Genomic DNA, 20,078 nt, shown 5'->3' on the forward strand with positions numbered 1-20,078 from the left:
TGCAAAGCAGTAGAGGCCACCACAAGTGCACAATCCACCATACACTACAAAAATAATATAATATAGTAGGGGTTTATTTTCGACGATTGCTAAAACCCCGTTAAATTTCCGGCGGTTTTATTAAAACCCCAAGTAAGTTTTTATTTTTTACTTTTCTAAATACATTTTCTGCGGTTTTAGAGTGAACCGCCAGTAACTATTTTGAAATATTTTCATTCCTACTATGCTTAATTTCGTGAGACCGCTCTCTAGAGTTCTTGATTTCGTGACTCTTCTTCTTCACTTATTTGCTCTAGATCTCTACTTTCGGAGTTCTTCTACTTCTTCACTTCTTTATTTGGTGACTCTTCTTCTTCACTTCTTCTTTCTTTTTGTTACTCTTCACTTCTTCCTGTTGTTCTTCACTTTCTTGTTGTTCTTCACTTTGTCTCTCTAAAAACCAATATACACAAAGAACACAAAAGGAAAGAAAGGGAAAAACTGTGAACTTAAAAATGGTTGTGGAAGATTCACAAAAATCAACTATCACCAATGACGAAAACCCTAGCAGGGTCAAAAATGACGTTGATCTCGAAGACGGGGAGATCCTTGAAGATGCCGATGGGGTCGCCTCCGCTGCCTCCAAGCTTTCATCCGCACTCCTTTGCAACCCCACCCTCTCGATAATTTTTGGACCTTCTGGTTCGACAACCCTTTCGCCAAGTCCAAACAAGCCGTATTGGGTAGTTCCATCTGAGCCATATACAACTTCACCACCGTCGAAGAGTTTTGGAGGTCAAGCTTTGATCTTTTCCCTTCCACTCTGTTCCCCAATTTCCCTCCCTCTAAGTCTTATTGTATTGCAATTGGTATTTTTGTTTTCAAAATTGTATTCTTTCTTGTTCATGCAAAAGCTAACCCTTGTTTTTTTTACATGAAAAATTTCAGTATTTACATGCTTCCAATCACAGATTAACCAACAACACACTACTCTAACCCCTAATCCAACACAAGCTAACCAACTAAGCGAAGATTAACCATGTTTTCATAAAAGCGAATTAAGCAAATGCAATGCTAATGTTCAATCAATTATGCACCACATAGTTTCATCAACTAAGCGAATTAAACACCAATTAGGCAACTAAACGTGTGCCCAATTGCAAGTGCACAAACAAATTTAATGTTGAGTCAAATCAGAGTAGCAAAATCACAATTCCAACTCAGAAATCTCAAGGAAACGATGCAATTTTGTTAATGACCAACCAAGCACACTTAAACTAACATTAAATCGAAATTACAACAAAAAAACAAAAGGGAATTGAACATTAAATCTGGAGCAGAATGCACAAAATGAAATTGTAAAACAACTTCAAAAATGTAGTAGAAACTAAGACGCAAACTTAAATTAAAACTGAAAACGTAAATGCAATTGGAAAACATAAATGGACATCAATGAAAGAGGGAAAAACAAAAGTGGAAATGACATTCAAAGCAAGAAACAAAATTTAAATTGTAATTGAAAAACAAAATTAATTTGATACAAGAAAGAGGAAATCGAAAGCAAACCTAAAACCCCTAAAGGAGAGGGGGGGGGTGTGAAACGCCCAAGAGCAAAAACCTAGAAGAAGAAAAACGCAAAAATGAGGGGAGGAGAGAACCTAAAATCTGATTTGGATATTTAAAACCCCAAATTACAAAAATGCCCTTCTAATGAGCTTCTCCTAAATGTTGATAAAAAATGGGTCCAAAATCATAAACGAATTTAAAACGAAATTAAACTATAATGTTGACGTGGCCAAGCTTTTCTTGTCCCAAAATATGATTCCAAAATTGTCTTGCAAATAATAATTAGATAATTAAGACCAAATAATTCAAATTAATTAAAATAAGAATTATTAGTCAAATTAAGCCCAAATAGTGAAAATGAGACAATAATGGAGAATTAAACACAATTCACTAACACAATTTGGTGCGAAAAACTAAGTGAATAGTACAAAATAGTGATTCATCAACCTCATCTTCGCAAAACTTGTCAAACTCGCGAGATCTGTACTCTTGCCATGATTACTTCTAAGTACTTTTATTTGTTTTCCACTTTACTTCTCAACAAAGGCCATGAATTTCTTGAATACTCCGAAGACTTCTGACTTTTCCTTTAAGAAATAGACACATGTCATTCTAGAGAAGTCATTGGTAAGAGGATGGAATACCTATTGTTGTGATGTGAAGGCATCCTCATCGGTCCAAAACATCAGTATGAATCAACTCCAATAAGTCTTTTGCCCTCCATGCTCTGTCTGTCGAGAATGATAATCAGTGTTGTTTGCCGAGGAGACATCCTTCGCATGATTCATTATTCTCCTTCAAGTATGGAAGATCTCTCATCATGTTATTTTGATATAGAAGCTTTAAGACATGTGTATTGAATTGGTGAAATCTCCTATGCCAAAGTCACGAGTCATCAACTTCTACCTTCATGACAATACTAGTTCCAAGTTTGAAGCTTATATGAAAGCTTTTATTTCTCTTCTACATTTTTACTTGGCCATTTTCTATCATTTTACTGTCATAAATTTTGCATGTATCTTTCTCAAAATGAAAGAATATCCATTCTCCAACATTTGGTCAATACTTAAAAGATTTTCTTTATGATTTGGCACTAGTAAAACGTCCTTGATGAATTTCGTACCTTTCTTTGACTCCACCATGACAGTTATTTTGCCTCGAGACTCCATTGTGTTGTCATTTCCTAGCCGAACTTTGAAATTGACATATTTATCAATGTCTTTGAAGATGCTTTGATCTTTCGCCATGTGATTGTTGCATCCACTATCCAAGTACCAACTTCCTTCTCCACTCGAAAATTCTTGATTGGCATAGAATAATATTTTCTCCTTATTATGTTCTTCTGCAAAGTTTGCTTGATCCTTATTTTTATTACGATAATACTTCTCTACGTGACCAAATTTCTTGTATTCCTGAGATTGAGGTTTTCCATGATGCTAACAATCTTTTTCGAAGTGATTTGTCTTTTTATAGATGCCACATAGATGATATTTTCCTTGACGAGTCATAGAGAAGCTTCTAGAATTTTCTTTATTTCTACAAATTTTTCCCTTACTTTTATTTCGTTCATATTATTTATTCTGAGATTGTAATCTTAGTTTTGATTGAAAGGCATTTTCGATCGAGTCTTCTTTATGCCTTTTCAATCTTTGTTCATAAGCTTTAAGAGAGACCATTAGTTGTGTTCTTGACAATTGTTGAGTCACCGGCAAGTGTATCGGATCGTATAAGTAATATAAAATGGTAAAACCAAGTATCGTTCCCAAAAGACTCTCGGTACTAGACAGTCGTGTGATAACTTGATTAATTAAGACTTAAAAGGAATGAAATCATTGGTTTAGAATGCAAATACAATAAATTAAATATGAATGCAGTTTTGATCAATCAAAGAGTAGCACAACAATGAACGAATGATGTTTATGTTATGAGATGAATATGTTGTTGGGGTTATATTTCACCAAGTTTACTCCCATGTATATAAGAATTCTTCTTCTTTCATTAAAGTCAACGTCACTCACTAAATTACTTAAAACCCGATCCCTCGGTGAAGAAAGCCTATCCTTAATTACTAGTTCATACGATTCCTAGCATTGCTAATAATTAATTATGAAGATCAAGAGCTTAAGACGACCAAGACTCATACTCCCATCCCTGAGAAATACTGCTCTTGGAAATAATTCTACAAGAACCTGAATTGTAAGGAACCTCCCGACACTCATGCAATTCATACATCATGCTATGAATGAGTTAAACAAAGCAAAAATTGATCATAAAAGAATTACCCTAATAGTTAATGAAAGAAGCATAAATTATTAAGAATCAATTCAAATACATGAGAGTTCACAAGGTTACATGATCCCCCAACAACAAATAGAAGTCAGTTCCCCATTGTCATGGTGAAACTAGATGTACAATGAAGAAGAATGAGATAGAAAAACCTTAAAAGTTGAAGATGGAGGCTCTCGCATCCAAATCCACCTTCAAAGAGTGGAAGAGTTTGTTTTTGCGCCTCCTCTGCCAAAGATACAAAACCTAGGGCGTATGAGTCCTTTAAATAGAGCGGAATCAAAACAGAAACAAAGCCCAGACCCATTTTGCTGGCACTCAACGCCCCAATTAGGGTGCTATGGCGTGCTGCGATACTAAAACTGGTGCTCAACTTCACTCGGAGGGCAAGCAGGCGTGGTTCTTCAGGGAAAGTGGCGCTCAACGCCCAAAAAGGGCGCCCAGGCGGTGTGCGGCCGACTTTGGCGTTGAGGGCTCCAAAAAGGGCGCTCAGGCTTCGGGCGTTCCTACTTTTTGGTGCTTTTTCAGATCTTTCTGAGCTCCATCTCCTTGGCACTTCAGCTTTGCTTCCATATTATCTCATTTCCTGCTAAAACAAGGGAATTTAGTCATAAAATCATCAATGTCAACCTTAACTCTCTTATTCACACAACTTAACAGAAAAACATGATTTCAAGCAAGTTTATAAGTAGAAAAGGGTGTATTTAGTATCAAAATCTCATAACAGATATCGGTATTTTCAACCGTTATCAACAATGTAGTCAAATCTTTTGTTTATTCAATTACGGTTGCGATTACACCATATTTTTGGGGAATAGAAATTAAAATTTTCTCAATGGTTTTTTTTGTCAAGAATATTTTTCCCATAGGCTCTCATTTGACTAACTATTTCTTTTATTCTAGAATAATAGTCTTTAATGGTCTCAAATTCTTTCATTCTTATTAATTCAAACTATCGCCTTAGAGAATGAAGTTTAACATTACGTACCTCATAAGTTCCTTGAAACTCCTCTTGTATTATGTTCCAAGCTTGTTTTGCATTTGTGGCACAAATTATGATGGATAATCTTCTACCTAGGTTGAGTCAAAGCTAGAAGAGAAAGCCATGGTGAAGGATGAAGGGTGAAGGGTGAGTGTTTTCGGAAGTTTGTGGAAATGAGAGTTAAGGCTCTCGGTCATTGACTGTTTTATGGTGATGGAGGTGATGTTTGATGATTCTCTAAGAGAGGTTGGTCCAACTCTTGGAGGAAGGTAGCTAGAGGAGGCCAATTGGGTTGTTGGAGCATACGGTGACCTTAAAGGAGTAGTATGACACAAAATGACAACATGACATTACTTTAAATCAAAAGTAATTACATGACGAAGAGACACTTTCATTTATAGGCTAAGGTGTCTCAAAATAGGCATAAACTTTAACCTATAAGAGCCACATTGGCTAGTTGGAGAACAAGGAGAAATCCTCTCAAATAAGAAGACAAGAGGAAAAAATCCTCCCAAATGAGAGGGTGACATGTGGCTACTACTTATGAAAAATACTCTCCATTCCTAGAGTGACATGTGGCTACTAACTAAGAGGAAAAACTCTCCAATAGGAGGGTGACACTTGTCAAGGCCATCCTCTCTCTTGTCCACCAAGCTAGCTAAGAATGTTGACCCTTTGATAAAATCATGGTGTGGACATCCCACCTCGGTCAACATTGGGCCTTGGCCCTTTGTTGACTTGGGTGATCAAAACCCTATTCTACTTGGCCAAAACTACAAGGCCCAAATTAAATTCACACTATTAGGCTTATAATACAAAGCCTAAATAAATCCTAGATTACTTGACCCAAAATACAAGGCCAAAAACTCTAAAAGCTTCATGATGGCCCAAGAGATAGAGTCTAGGCCCATCTTTTACAAATGACTTCAACTCTTCTTGAAAGTGCTTGGCCATGGTTAGGCAGTATGCCATCAAATTATCCTTGAAAAAATTGTTTCATCAATTGCTTATTGAAGAGCAAATTAAGCCCTTGAATATTTCTATTTGTTTTCCTTCAACTCCTTCAACTTTTGTCTTCATTAAATGATAGAGTACATGAGTATTTATAGACTCAGATTATTCTAGAATATGCTAACCACAACTTATGTGAAATGTCTTAGATTTTTACCTATGCAAAATGTTTTTTATTTTTTTCTTCTTATCTTAGATTTCTCTACAATATTCTAGAACTTTTATTACATTTTAATATTTCTATCTTAAGATTTTCTATATCTTCTAGAATTTACATTACAATTTTATAATCTCATAGATATAAGCTCTGTTTGTTGTGTGTTTCATCTCATAGACGTAGGCACTATTTTTTACTAGGCTTATATGGATAAATGCAATCGCTTTAATAAATTTTTACTTGAACAAATACGAAATTGCATACTTCGTGTAATAAGATTTTACTCAGACAACAAATATATTTTGTTTGAGAAATATAAGTATTTTATGATATACATCAAGCTTATAAATGTTTATTTTATACTCGGAATGCTTGGTTCTTCATTATTTCATAAGGACCTTGTAATATTTTGTTTTCATCAAAGATCCTTTAAAGAACATGTTTAAAGTTGATCCACACAAACAACTTTTTATGAAAAAGGTATAATGTCAATGTTGGTAACTCTGCATTTTCACATATATCATTGAATTCAGTATCAATAAGAAAACATAAAATTTGCAAATAATTATTCGGGAGAGGAAACGGGTGAGGGGAATAAACAAATGTGAGAAGTTTTAGTCCACCTTCGTAGAGTCATTCAAATTACAATGACTTCCTTTAATAGAACCCATATGATATATACATAAGTTACAAAATTGATGTTAGACATAGGAAGAAGAATAAAATATAAAAATGTGAAAAGAGCACTGTCCAATTTTTTGTCTTTTTCTTTATTTCCCTGTTAATTACAATTCTTTCTTTGGAAATTCTCCTAGAGCTAATAGACAGCAACTGTAATTTATTATCATTTCAAATCACCTGAGGTGCAATTGATAAGTTCCTTGAAACTCCTCTTGTATTATGTTCCAAGCTTGTTTTGCATTTGTGGCACAAATTATGATGGATAATCTTCTACCTAGGTTGAGTCAAAGCTAGAAGAGAAAGCCATGGTGAAGGGTGAGTGTTTTCGAAAGTTTGTGGAAATAGGGTTAAGGCTCTCGGTCATCGACTGTTTTATGGTGATGGAGGTGATGTTTGATGATTCTCTAAGAGAGGTTGGTCCAACTCTTGGAGGAAGGTAACTAGAGGAGGCCACTTGGGTTGTTGTAGCATATGGTGACCTTAAAGGAGTAGTATGACACAAAATGACAGCATGACATTACTTTAAATCAAAAGTAATTACATGAAGGAGAGACACTTTCATTTATAGGCTAAGGTGTCTCAAAATAGGCATAAACTTTAACCTAAAAGAGCCACATTGGCTAGCTTGGAGAACAAGGAGAAATCCTCTCAAATAAGAAGAAGACAAATGGAAAAAATCCTCCCAAACGAAAGGGTGACATGTGGCTACTACTTATGAAAAATACTCTCCATTCCTAGAGTGACATGTGGCTACTAACTAAGAGGAAAAACTCTCCAATAGGAGAGTGACACTTGTCAAGGCCATCCACTCTCTCTTGTCCACCAAGCTAGCTAAGAATGTTGACCCTTCGGTAAAATCATGGTGTGGACATCCCACCTCGGTCAACATTGGGCCTTGGCCCTTTGTTGACTTGGGTGATCAAAATCCTATTCTACTTGGCCAAAAATACAAGGCCCAAATTAAATCCACACTATTAGGCTTATAATACAAAGCCCAAATAAATCCTAGATTACTTGGCCCAAAATACAAGGCCAAAAACTCTAAAAGCTTCATGATGGCCCAAGAGATAGAGTCTAGGCCCATCTTCTACAAATGACTTCAACTCTTCTTGAAAGTGCTTATCCTTGAAAAAATTGTTTTATCAACTGCTTGTTGAAGAGCAAATTAAGCCCTTGAATCCTTCTGTTTGTTTTCCTTCAACTCCTTCAACTTTTGTCTTCATTAAATGATAGAGTACATGAGTATTTATAGACCCATAGATTATTCTAGAATATGCTAGCCATAATTTATGTGAAATGTCTTAGATTTTTACCTATGTAGAATGTTTTTTATTTTTTTCTTCCTATCTTAAATTTTTCTACAATATTTTAGAACTTTTATTACATTTTAATATTTCATAGATGTAAGCTCTATTTGTTGTGTGTTTCGTCTCATAGACATAGGCACTATTTGTTACTAGGCTTATATGGATAAATGCAAGCGCTTTAATAAATTTTTGCTTGAACAAATACGAAATTGCATACTTCGTGTAATAAGATTTTACTTAGACAACAAATATATTTTGTTTGAGAAATATAAGTATTTTATGATATACATCAAGCTTATAAATGTTTATTTAATACTTGGAATGCTCGGTTCTTCATTATTTCATAAGGACCTTGTAACATTTTGTTTTCATCAAAGATCCTTGAAAGAACATGTTTAAAGTTGATCCACACAAACAACTTTTTGTGAAAAAGGTATAATGTCAATGTTGGTAACTTTGCATTTTCACATATATCATTGAATTCAGTATCAATAAGAAAACATAAAATTTGCAAATAATTATTCGGGAGAGGAAACGGGTGAGGGGAATAAACAAATGTGAGAAGTTTTAGTCCACCTTCGTAGAGTCATTCAAATTACAATGACTTCCTTTAATAGAACCCATATGATATATACATAAGTTACAAAATTGATGTTAGACATAGGAAGAAGAATAAAATATAAAAATGTGAAAAGAGCACTGTCCAATTTTTTGTCTTTTTCTTTATTTCCTGTTAATTACAATTTATTATATTTCAAATCACCTGAGGTGCAATTGATAAGTTGGTTCACGGGCCTTTGGCTACGAATATAATATGAAGCTCAGCACACAACTTGATGCTTACTATTCTACTATGAAAAAATTATGCAAGGTTGAACTGTTTGGCTGGTTACAAGTATGTATTCTGAAAAGAAAAGAAATTCATGGCCATGATTAAACTGAGCTTGAATTTCATTCTAAAATTTATTTAACTTGCATAAATATGTGTTAAATATAGTGAAAATTATATATCGAATTAATCTCCTTTGTGTTAAACATACATAGGATTTTCTATTTATAATTGAAAAAATATGGGTTAAGCCCAAAATACAAATAATAAATAATAACAAAGTAATTGAAAGATAAAAGATATAATATTTCTTACAATATGTCCTTGGGGTGTTAAAGACAGAATTTACTTGCCAGAACTCAATCCATATGCGATATAGCTTTCAGATGTATTCAACTCGAATCTATAAGTGAAACACAAAAGTGATGACCTCGTAGAGGGCAGTACATTACAATGGACAGCTGCAGTTTCTCCAAGCCAATACAGCGTGTCTGAAAAACAAATACCACATTTCTAGTCATGAATTTAATTTTGACCTCAACCCGCTGTTTGATTAATTTTATATAAGACAATTATAAACTCGTGTTTAGGAAACATGAATGGATAAAATTACTTCAATTTACCCCCTTTATATGCAATTTCAGTGAAAATTATCTGTCTCCCATATTCACTATAGTACTAAGCAGAATCTTGACACTGACCACACAGAAAAAGACTGTTAAGAAAAATAAAAGACCATTACTCACTTCTGCAGTGACTACGTTTAATAGAAAATGACATGAATGCTCACGCTAAATAACATATATACAAAATATTAGGTTTCCTTTAAACTTGCGATTCCAGTCAATGAAACTTAACAATTAACTAACTTAAGACTGGTTGAATGCAATATTAATTAAGTCAAATTTGAAAGGAGAAAGACAAGAAAGGAGATAACACAGACAAAAATAGTTTTTAAGAAGTTAGAGGTTGATGATGTAAGGAAAGAAGGAGAATTACCTTCTCATTATCCATGCTCGTTAAATCCATCTACCGTCAATGTTTATCCCACGGATATGGCAGATTTTAGGCCAAATTTGGCGGTCCGTTTTGTGGCAACGTTGTTTCAGCAAGGGACATTCATATATCATTAATTTTATTAGAGAGAGAGGCAGTTTTTCTCCCGCAATATTCTCCAGCTTTTGACACCTTCTAATGTTTAATTCTTGGAGTGAAGTGAGATGGAGAAGGCCCTTGCAATCCAACGTTTCCAGACTAGACAAACCAATTAGATCCAGAGACACAAGGGAGGGAGGCAGCAAACTCTCCTTTGGGAAGGATTTGATGCCATCACATGGACCCCACACACGGAGAGAGGTAACCATGTCCATGCATACCCATGCTTGGTTGCTCAGTAGTTTCACACAATTTTCAATAAAAACTGTTCTCAAGTTAGGTGGCATACCTCCTCCAGGGAATGACTCAATTTGTTGACAGTTGGATATTTTAAGATATTCCATCTTTGGAACAAGAGTTCCCATCTGATCTGGCAACGACTTCAACTTGTCACAATCATAAACACTGAGACGAGTCAAATTGGGCATACACAATCCTTCTCCCGGGAATGATACAAAGTTGGGACAGTGGTCAATCGTAAAAGTGTTCAGTCTCTTCGAAATCTCTGACCCTGAGACCAAAAGTGATTCCATATTTTCACAGTTTCTGATATAAAGACTAGTGAGATTTGGGAAGATAGCCAATGGAAGGGACGTGAGCGAATCACAACTATTAATTATTGAAAGTGATTCCAGTAATTCGTGTTTGTGTTGCAACGGGAATTTCAGTTTGTTTATATCTATGATAGCAAGAGTTTTCAAAGACGCAGGAAGACCACCTCTAAAAGATATGTCTGACGAACAATTTTGTAATTCCAAAAATTGAAGGCAAGTAGGTTGGATGTTAGATATGGCCTCCATCATGGACTCCACCATTGGGCCTCCTTCCACTTTTATACTTTTCATCAAAAGAGGAAACTCACGAAACGCTACTTTCTTGCATTTATGTATCTCTAGTGTTCGAAGGGTGAGAGGCCCTGGGACAGAAGAGACAAGAAGCTCGCAATTTCTAATCCCGAGTGTTTGCAGAGCAGGAAGGTGATTTGGCAGATCTCCCTTTAGTTTGGGGCAGTTTTCTATACACAGATTCTTGAGCACAGGAAAAGCTTCTGAATCAAAAGAATTCCACACCTCCCAACAAGGCATATCATAAATGAGTAGAGATTCAAGGGATGGAAAGGGCGTCACAGATGAACAATCATCCTTCTTATAAAAGCCTGCATCAATAGTCTTCACCGAGTTCATGTTTGAAATACGAAGGTTACTGAGAGACGGTAGTTGCCCAAGTGAAGGAAGCATGCAACAGTTGTTACAATTATGTAAACGTATACTTGTCATGTAGAGGTAGGAAAAATTCCCCACCCATTCCGGAAATCTGGTTCCTTTATAACCGATTATGGACAACGCTTCCAGATCTTGGTGAGGTTTTAACTTAGCTGAGTACATCTAACTCAACTTGGAAGTCGATGCTATTGTCGTTAGCTATAGACCATGCCAAGGATAGATTGCTAATATGATTCTTATCCATTATCCTGGCCTCTAATGCTTCTTCGCCTTTGGTAACATTCTCTAATTTCTGAATATAAAACCAACCATGGAGATTTGGAAGTCCTCCCAGTTCTTTGATGCTATTCTCTGTATGCTTGCCCACAACATAACAATCCAAGGTGCGTAATTGATTTAGTTTCCCCATTCTTTTAGGCATCTCTGTTATGAGAGTACCAAGAATTTCAAGATGACGCAAGTTTACAAGATTTTGCATGGCACTAGGCAACTTAGTCAGCTCAGAGCAATAAGACAACTTCAAAGTTTGTAGATTGCACAAATTACACAGTGACTCCGGCAGAATTTCTATACTTGTATAAGAGAGATTTAAATAACGCAAATGTATCAATTCACCAACTGAATCAGGCAGAGCAAGTTGACTTCGGAAGTTCCAAAGCGATAAAACTCTCAAGTACTTAAGCCTTGACACTATAATACTCGGTGCCTTATCGTTGTTGAATGGGGAATCTTTGTAATCGATTAGCAAGAAAGTTCTTGGAAATTTTACTGTGTCAAAAGCTTTAATATCCGAGACTGGATCACTGAATCTTGTAAAAGACAAATGACGAGTCTTTCTGTCGATATTGGTTTCTTTCTCAAGTTCATCTGTTCTGAAATAGAAGTCCCCACCAAGAAATGTTGCTAGATCATGAATAAGGTCGTGCATTACAAAGTAATCACCCCCACGCCGACTTGAAGATTGAAAAAAGCATCTCGAAACCAAATCATCAAAATACTCTTGACCAACTTCTTCTAAAGTCTTTCCTTTTTTCACTGCTTTTATAAGATCTTCAGCCATCCACAGCTGGATCAGTCCATCTTTTTTAAATTCAAAATCTTTGGGGTACAATGAGCAATAAACGAAACACCGTTTTAAATGTGGAGGGAGATAATTATAACTGATTCTGAGTGCTGGAATAATTTTACACTGATTTTCAGGAAGTTCCCAAATGTCATTTTGAAGTACATTATTCCAATCCCTAATAGTCTGCTTTCTTCTCAACATTCCTCCAAGTGACTGTGCGGCTAACGGCAACCCGTTGCACTTTTTAACAATCTCCTTTCCAATCTTTTCTAGAGTTCCTCTAGTCTCACTGGCTTCTGAGAGAGGAAATGCATGGTTTGCAAACACCAACCAACAATCTTCATTTGACAATTTGTTTAGATTATATACTTCAACAGTATGAAAAGGCACTGCAGCCGCTACATTTTCATTGCGGGTTGTGATCAGAACTTTACTGCCCTTATTCCCGCTTAGAAATGGTTTTGTAAGACTACTCCAATTGTCACAATCCTCGATCCAAACATCATCCAACACAATCAAAAATCTTTTACCTTTCAGTTTGTCCATCAACTCAAGTTGAAGAGCATTTAGATCACTCAATTTGCAAGGCATTCGGGTAATTTCCTCCATCATGGTTCTTGTGGCCCTCACAATATCAAATATATCAGAAACACAAACCCATGCCTTTAAATCAAATATATGCTGCTGCAATTTGCAATCGTTGAACACAGATCTTGCCAAAGTGGTTTTTCCAACCCCACCCATGCCTACAATAGGGATCACAGACACTGTTTCACCATTGGTGCTATCCTCTAACACCATCTTCATTATGGCCTCCTTATCTTTCTTTCTACCATACATAGCATATCCATCTTCCAAAGATGTTGGCTGAGCTTTCCATGGCTGGTAGCTCTCCACTGGAATCTCCTTCAAATCAAGACTCTCTTTTTGTTTTAAAATGTTATCTAATCTTTCAACAATGTCTTCCAACTTACTAATACTAACAATCTTCTTCGTTTTGAAAAGGCGAGAAAATGAATTGCTTACCTCCTTTTGAGTAGCAGCTTTAGTAGAAACTTCATCAAGTAAGTCATCAACCTCATAGACAACATCTCTGAGAAGATCGAGCCACTCTTTGACATTGGAGTCTGTGATTTGTCTCTTCTCAGCATCAGCAAGCACAACTCTAACAACTATGAGCTGTGTTTTCACCTTTTGAAGCAACTTGTCAGGCTTTTTTCCTCGGATAAAGTTGAGAACCTCAGGGGAGGCCAGCCTGTCGAAAAGAACGTCAAAGAAAGCAGAAAGGAGCGCACCACCTACCACAGCTAATGCCATGATCTCAACACAAAACAAGTGATGATCAGAGTAGCAAACAAAAATGCAAAGGAAAGGAATTGGTTGTAAGAAATGAGTTGAACTGATGGGAGGAGACTTCACTTGACTCTCTTCATTTCAACTTTCTACGCTTCGTCCGTGCCTACAAGCACAATAAACCGTTGGATATATATATTAAAAGATTTAACGGTTGAAATTGAAGATGCTTAGTTGAAAAGTCTACTGGTTTGTCGTTTTCAAAGATAAGGTTCATGGTCGGATGCCTCTTGAAAATTCACCGTAGATATATTAATTTAAAATTCAACTGTTGAGAATCAAGACATGTTAAATGACACAGGTTTTCATTTTGCAAAAGTATTTCTAATCTAAATTGATTTTACCCATCTTTTTTCTTATTTGCTTTCCTACAAGTATAAAGGAAATATAATTATAGAATTTAGTCAGTTGAATATTTAATTTTTTTTACATATATAGTCACTACAAAAATATATATTTTCTTCAGGGATTATTTTCAGCATTATCGGACTTTTAACTTATGAAAAATATGCTTCCCGTGATTGTAAAATTACTAAAAAAAACAACGTCACAAAGTTACCGACGAAACTAACCGAGATTTAGTTGATCTGCCTCTATTTTTAGAGGTTTTCTTAGGAAACCGCTGAAACTAATCGGAGTTCTACCAAACCGTTAGAAGTAACTGCATTCAAAATAAATGCCCCTATTTCCAAAGGTTTTATCCAAAACCGCCCGAAATGCATCAGATCATTTTTTTATTGTGTTGAAAATGAATTATGATAAATCTGGTTTTAATATCAATACATACCATCAAATAATATAATCTAAAATTAAATATTATTATATAAAATAAATCAACATATATTATTAAAGACAAAGATGTTCAATACTATAAAAATTAAAAACAACAATGTTCAATACTAAAAATTAAAGACAAAGATGTTCAATATTATAAAAATTAAAAACAACGATATTCAATACTAAAAATTAAAGACAAAGATGTCTAAGATTGTTCTTCTTCGTTACATCCATCAACACACTTCCTTGATCAAATACCTACAATATAACATAACAGTTAGTTGGTTATATATTTAAAAATAAGATCATACAAATAAATTTAGCAATTATTACCGATGATGTTGAAATGTAGCAAGTTGGGAGGCAATTTCACTATCAGTAGATATACAATTATCAATGCACAAACAATTTCATTTTAGCATCCATATTATCCGGTAAATGCATTTACATGTGCATCAAATCAGAATTGTTATTACGCAAAATATGCAACTAGATTTACTTCTTTTAAATGTAAATGCACATGTAAACGTGCATTTACATGTGCATCAAATGTGCATCAAATCAGAACTGAGCTAGGATATGGTATAGGGTATAGAAACAACAGTCATGACATGGACAAGCTTCACTTACAAAATTAAACATACAAGTTCTGGACAATTTACTTCTTTTAACAATGATTATTTCAAAAACTAGATTACTGCACAAAAAATTGATACTAAACACAAGCTTTCAATCCTGTTCAGTTGAAGTGCTCACAAATTCTTTTCACATTTCCAGCCACCATACTCAATAGTTTATGCATTATAAATACCAAAGAATAACTCAATTCTTCCAAACAATTAAAACAGTCTTAACCAGAGCTATCTTTTAATACTAGCCACGATATTCATCTTAATTCACGTCACTCAATCCTGATTCTATTTGTTGGCAAACACTAGTTTAATATACAATTACTTTCTAAACCAATTTTACTTCCAGACAATTTAGTCCACTAAAACCTTCCTTTCAATTACAATTCATAACAATCAAATTATTATCTTCCATTCACTACCATATTTATCGTTTCACATATTAACATGCTTCTACAAAAAATTTCCAGAATATTAACCTATCAAATCACAAACAACAACTTCCTACCAAAACTTATCTCATATACTTTTGAATTATAATGAGTGACCATTCAATCTCATGCACATTCCAGAAATCTACTATTTCTATTACATGCAGTTAGAGGAAGCAGAATACAATCAACGAGCAAATACACAAGGTAAAATTCTTACCGGCCAACATTACTCCAACATAATCTCAATGAACACACAAATATCTAATACAACTTATTCAAGGTAACATACACCAAGAAATTTATGCATGTAAAACAGGGCGCAACATGTAATACACTAGCACAACCAGACAATAAGATTCACATATCAGAATAAAGAGGACTTCATACTAAACTATTTATTCATCTATGACAGGAATAAAACTTACTCCAATTTCTCTTGCCTCATCACTGACAAAAGCTCCATTGGTCTTCTTATGTGTAGCTATCCAGACTTTTCCTCTGCTAACTTTGTGCCCACACTCTCTTTCCTATGAAAATGGACTATCATAAATATAATAAGAAATAAAAAACTCAAGTATTAGTAGTGCATCTACTTAAAAGTAAACTAATTTTGTTTCTGAGTAGAGATTAGTCAAATATATATATATATATATATATATATATATATATATATATTATATATATATATTATATATATATATATATATATGAAAGAAATGAAAACTAAAGCTAATAATTTTTTACTTGGGTCGTCAAAGTAAAACTCTTTGATTCACCGTCCAAAAGTCTTAGGTGTAATGTAATTATTACAATATCTGTAACAAATCCAAAAAATGTATATAATTATTAACTAAAATGCACAAGGGGAAAATTGTGACTGTGAATTTTGACAGTAAACAAGATCTTTAAATATAAGCATATCTAACAACTGACTAAAAACATAATATAAAAGCTATTGATGCATAAATAGATCGTGTTGGGAAAAGAATGGAAGGAAAGTAGAGTAATATGAAGTTTTTGGGTGGTTGAAGACTCATGTTCTAGATTCAAAACTAGAAACGAGTATTGAACATCAGGAGCTTGTGAGTGAAATACTCAAATCAGCATATTTTTTTTAAAATCCTTTCAATATTTACTATTTAACTGTCTACTCAACATAGAGACAGTTATATTTAATTATTATAATATGGAGACAAAATGGTAGACAAATATGAGAAATGAAAATCCTCACCTCGGGAAAGCAGTCCTGACGTATAATTCTCTGCTTGTTTATATCCTCACTTTATCTGCTTGAAGACAGGTTTAAATAATAATAAATTAAGGCCCAGACTACAAGAGTTTGTGAGGGGAAAATTGATAGAAAATTAAACTGAAACACATTCAATTAAAAGTATATATAAAATCATATAGACTCTTTTGAAAAGGAATAACTAAACAACGTAAAAGCTACTCAAATCAGAACAACTACTATTTCAAACTGGTGCATTTTTTTAAATGGGGGAACTCCAAATGGCCTATTTGGACTTGGAATGGATAATAGATCCATTCATAGCATCCTAGCCAAAGAAGGGCTCATCTCAAATTCCTTTTCTATGTGTTTTGGATCTGATGGTGTTGGAAGAATCACGTTTGGTGATACTGGCAAGCCAGACCAAAGAAAAACTCCATTAAACCTTGACAAATTGCAGTAAGTGGATGTTTGGACTCTTTACAACAGAAGCAACAAAAATTCTCGTGTCTAACTGTGTACTGGTGCTTAATTAATCCCTGCAGTCCAACTTATAACATCAGCATAACCCAAATTTTTGTGGAAGATCTTGTTGCTGATGTTGAGTTTCATGTAATATTTGATTCTGGTACCTCGTTTACATACATAAGTGATCCAGCTTATACACGACTTGGTGAGATGGTAAGTAATCTACTATGCAACAGTTTCTTAAGGATTAATGAGTTTCAAGCCTTTCCTCGCCCACTCCGTTGCTTAGCTTTATGCAAGAGATTGTATACAATTAAATTACGATTAACGGATAAAAATTCCTTTTCTAAGTAAAAACACTTGTTTCTTGTAAATTTCTAAACGACCTTTTGAATGTCTAGAACTGGAATAGGACCAAAGATACCTATGGTAAGCATTCAATGAATAAAAAATAAATCTCAATTTGCTGAACTTCTATTTAATGAAATTGAGTTAAGCTTAAATTTATTTCTTTAATGTAAAATATTTAAATTTTACTACTTATAAGAAAATAAAATTACTAACACATAAAAAGATGTACTAATTTAGTAACCATACCTTAGCTACAATATTAGGAGACTCTCCGATATAAACTGTACAAGAGCTTTTAATAACACAAATGATCACTCTAAAGTCACTTTTCTTTTTGTCTTGGTTGCTTGCGAGGAAAATAGCAATTGAGATGAATCAGTGCTTTCACCCTTGAAAACTTTGCATCGCTCATGCAATGTCACAGCCTGCATAATGGAAATTAATTAAGAATACGAATAAAATAGATAGTGTGGCGATACGCATAATACTAAATTTACACAAAATTTCTGAAGTGTAACAAGATCTGTGAGGAACATCTTCCTCTGCTTCAACAGTGCAAACATGGTTCCAAAAGGCTCCCTCGCTGTCTGTGTTGGAACAGAACTCAAGAGATTCATCATTCTCACCCCTTTGCCTTGCCTCGCCTCGCCTCATCTCCTCATACCTTCTCATACATTAATATTTTTAGAAAATGCAAGACTAATCAGAACCCTAAAACGTGCTTTTCTACCGTTTCAATTCCGAGAGTAATCATAAGTTCAAAAGGGTAGAGCGAAAATGAACGGAAAGAAAAACGAATTAATGAACGAAATACGCAGATGTGAGGAATTCCGAGAGCGAACACCACCTACACAGCCATAACGCCTCGACGACGAATACAACGTAGGAGAAGACCAACAAGAAGATGGTGCGAGAAGGGGCTTGGAGGTAAATGATTGGGGTGAACTTTTGGAGGAAAATGTACGAAGGAAGAAATGAACTGAGAGAGAATTAGGGTTTAGAGAAAATTAGGAGCATGAATGAAGGTGCGGGCAGGGAAGGTTGGATAGATATTTAAGGATTACAGGCGACTCATTAAAAACCGCCGGACAATTATTTCAAAAAAAAAAATGAAGGTGCAGTGAGCAGTTTCACAACACTGATCATAACAAAAAATGAAAGTTTTCAATTTATTCATTAAGCTTTTTGTCTTATTTGACTGTGGCAGACTGAAGTTTAACCTAACAAGTATGATTTAGAGTGTGGATTGAAAACTTGATACTTCTATTTGGCCTTATCCTTTTGGGAAGGAATAAAATTCTAAACTTATTTTTCTTCGACCAACCAATGATAACTTCATATGCTTCTAATATAATAATAGGTTTACTACTTTTTTTCCCACGAAAGGGGTAAATGTTCAATTGCGTTCTACGTTTTTTTCGAAGTTCAATGTGTTCTCGACTTATGAAAAAATGTGTAATTAAGTTCTTTTTGGTAAAAGCGTTAATCGGTGCAGCTGTCACTCTAGACAAAAGTTAATGACGTGTACAGTTTCTCTGACTGTGTGACAACCCTAGCTTCCTTGTGCCGCCAGCACCATGGGCAACCGTAGGCCGCCGTCAGCCACCCGGCCGTCTTGCCGGAACCTCGCCATCACCCAACACCAGCGTCGCCGTGCCGGTAGCCACCACCCTCACCAATACAGAACGCGAACGCCAAAGTCGTGAGTCCTCCATCATCATCTTCAGCATCTTCCTCGACTTCCATCTCCACCATGAGACACTTTTCAGGTCGTCGTAGAGCTGCAAGGACCGCCATCCACCATGACCATTGCAAGAGCACTCTCTCGCACACATATGTAGAAACCCAAACAGAGAAATCCCCAATTCCAAAAATCTTTCGAAACCTAAATCACCGCCACAACTCTTCAATTCATCTGCTCGTGAGTTTCGCCCAACCTTGAGCTAGCCATCAACGCCTCCACCAAACCTAAATCGCGCCATCTCCCCCTACGATAGAAACCCACCATGGCCAATGTTCATCATCTTCTTCGCACGGTAGAACCATCACGTTGCACCTCCAGATCGCAACCTGCACACCATGCAAAGCACGAGCACCTGCAAGAAAAGAAATCTAGATAGAGATTCCAGATCCAAATTGTAATTCTGATCGCTCAACCATGGTTTCTAAATCACAGCTTTAGGGAGCCTGAAACGTGAGGTGAGGTTGCGGCAAGATGAGAGGGTAGCTGACGGTGGCCTACGGTTGCCAATGGTGCTGGCGGCACAAGGAAGCTAGGGTTTGGGAATTAGGGTTGCCACATATTAACCTTCCCCAGACACGTTGCAAACTTCAGTCCACCCTGTTAGCTGGTGTCGCAACCGGGATCGCGACGGGACGACGATCCGTGGAAAAATAAATGGTTTTGAAAAAAAAAAAGATTTGGAGTCGCCACCATAGTTTATTCTGGAAAACTACGGAAAAACCATAAAATGATAAGGCATGGTCTGCGAAACTGAGATTCTTGGTTCGGGAGTCGGTTACGTGTAGGGAAGGTATTAGCACCCTACAACGCCTGCCCTAAGGCAGTACCTTTAACTAAATATGCGAATATGAT

General features: G+C 35.5%; 1 long non-coding RNA gene and 1 pseudogene across 3 annotated transcripts; both read right to left on the reverse strand.

Annotated features, from left to right (window-relative positions):
• Positions 1 to 6,609: 6,609 nt before the first annotated feature.
• On the reverse strand, positions 6,610 to 13,705 carry LOC148190904 (putative disease resistance RPP13-like protein 1; annotated as a pseudogene). The gene is made up of 4 exons (XR_015783067.1): positions 13,269 to 13,705; positions 9,798 to 13,148; positions 8,733 to 9,289; positions 6,610 to 6,839 (listed from the first exon to the last, which is right to left on the reverse strand). The product of XR_015783067.1 is annotated as a putative disease resistance RPP13-like protein 1 (transcript).
• Positions 13,706 to 14,472: 767 nt separating this feature from the next.
• Positions 14,473 to 18,665, reverse strand: LOC148190905 (uncharacterized). Of its 2 annotated transcripts, none has more exons than XR_015782845.1 (5): positions 18,330 to 18,665; positions 17,729 to 18,146; positions 16,667 to 16,721; positions 15,861 to 15,962; positions 14,473 to 14,630 (listed from the first exon to the last, which is right to left on the reverse strand). It is a non-coding gene; the product is annotated as an uncharacterized LOC148190905 (long non-coding RNA). The 2 variants fall into 2 exon arrangements; XR_015782844.1 differs by having other exon boundaries at positions 17,729 to 17,907; positions 18,297 to 18,646.
• Positions 18,666 to 20,078: the final 1,413 nt, after the last annotated feature.

Source organism: Vigna umbellata, chromosome 11 (genome assembly GCF_029865625.1).
Source record: "Vigna umbellata cultivar VRB3 chromosome 11, Vumbellata_1.0, whole genome shotgun sequence".
Classification (NCBI taxonomy): Eukaryota; Viridiplantae; Streptophyta; class Magnoliopsida; order Fabales; family Fabaceae; genus Vigna; species Vigna umbellata.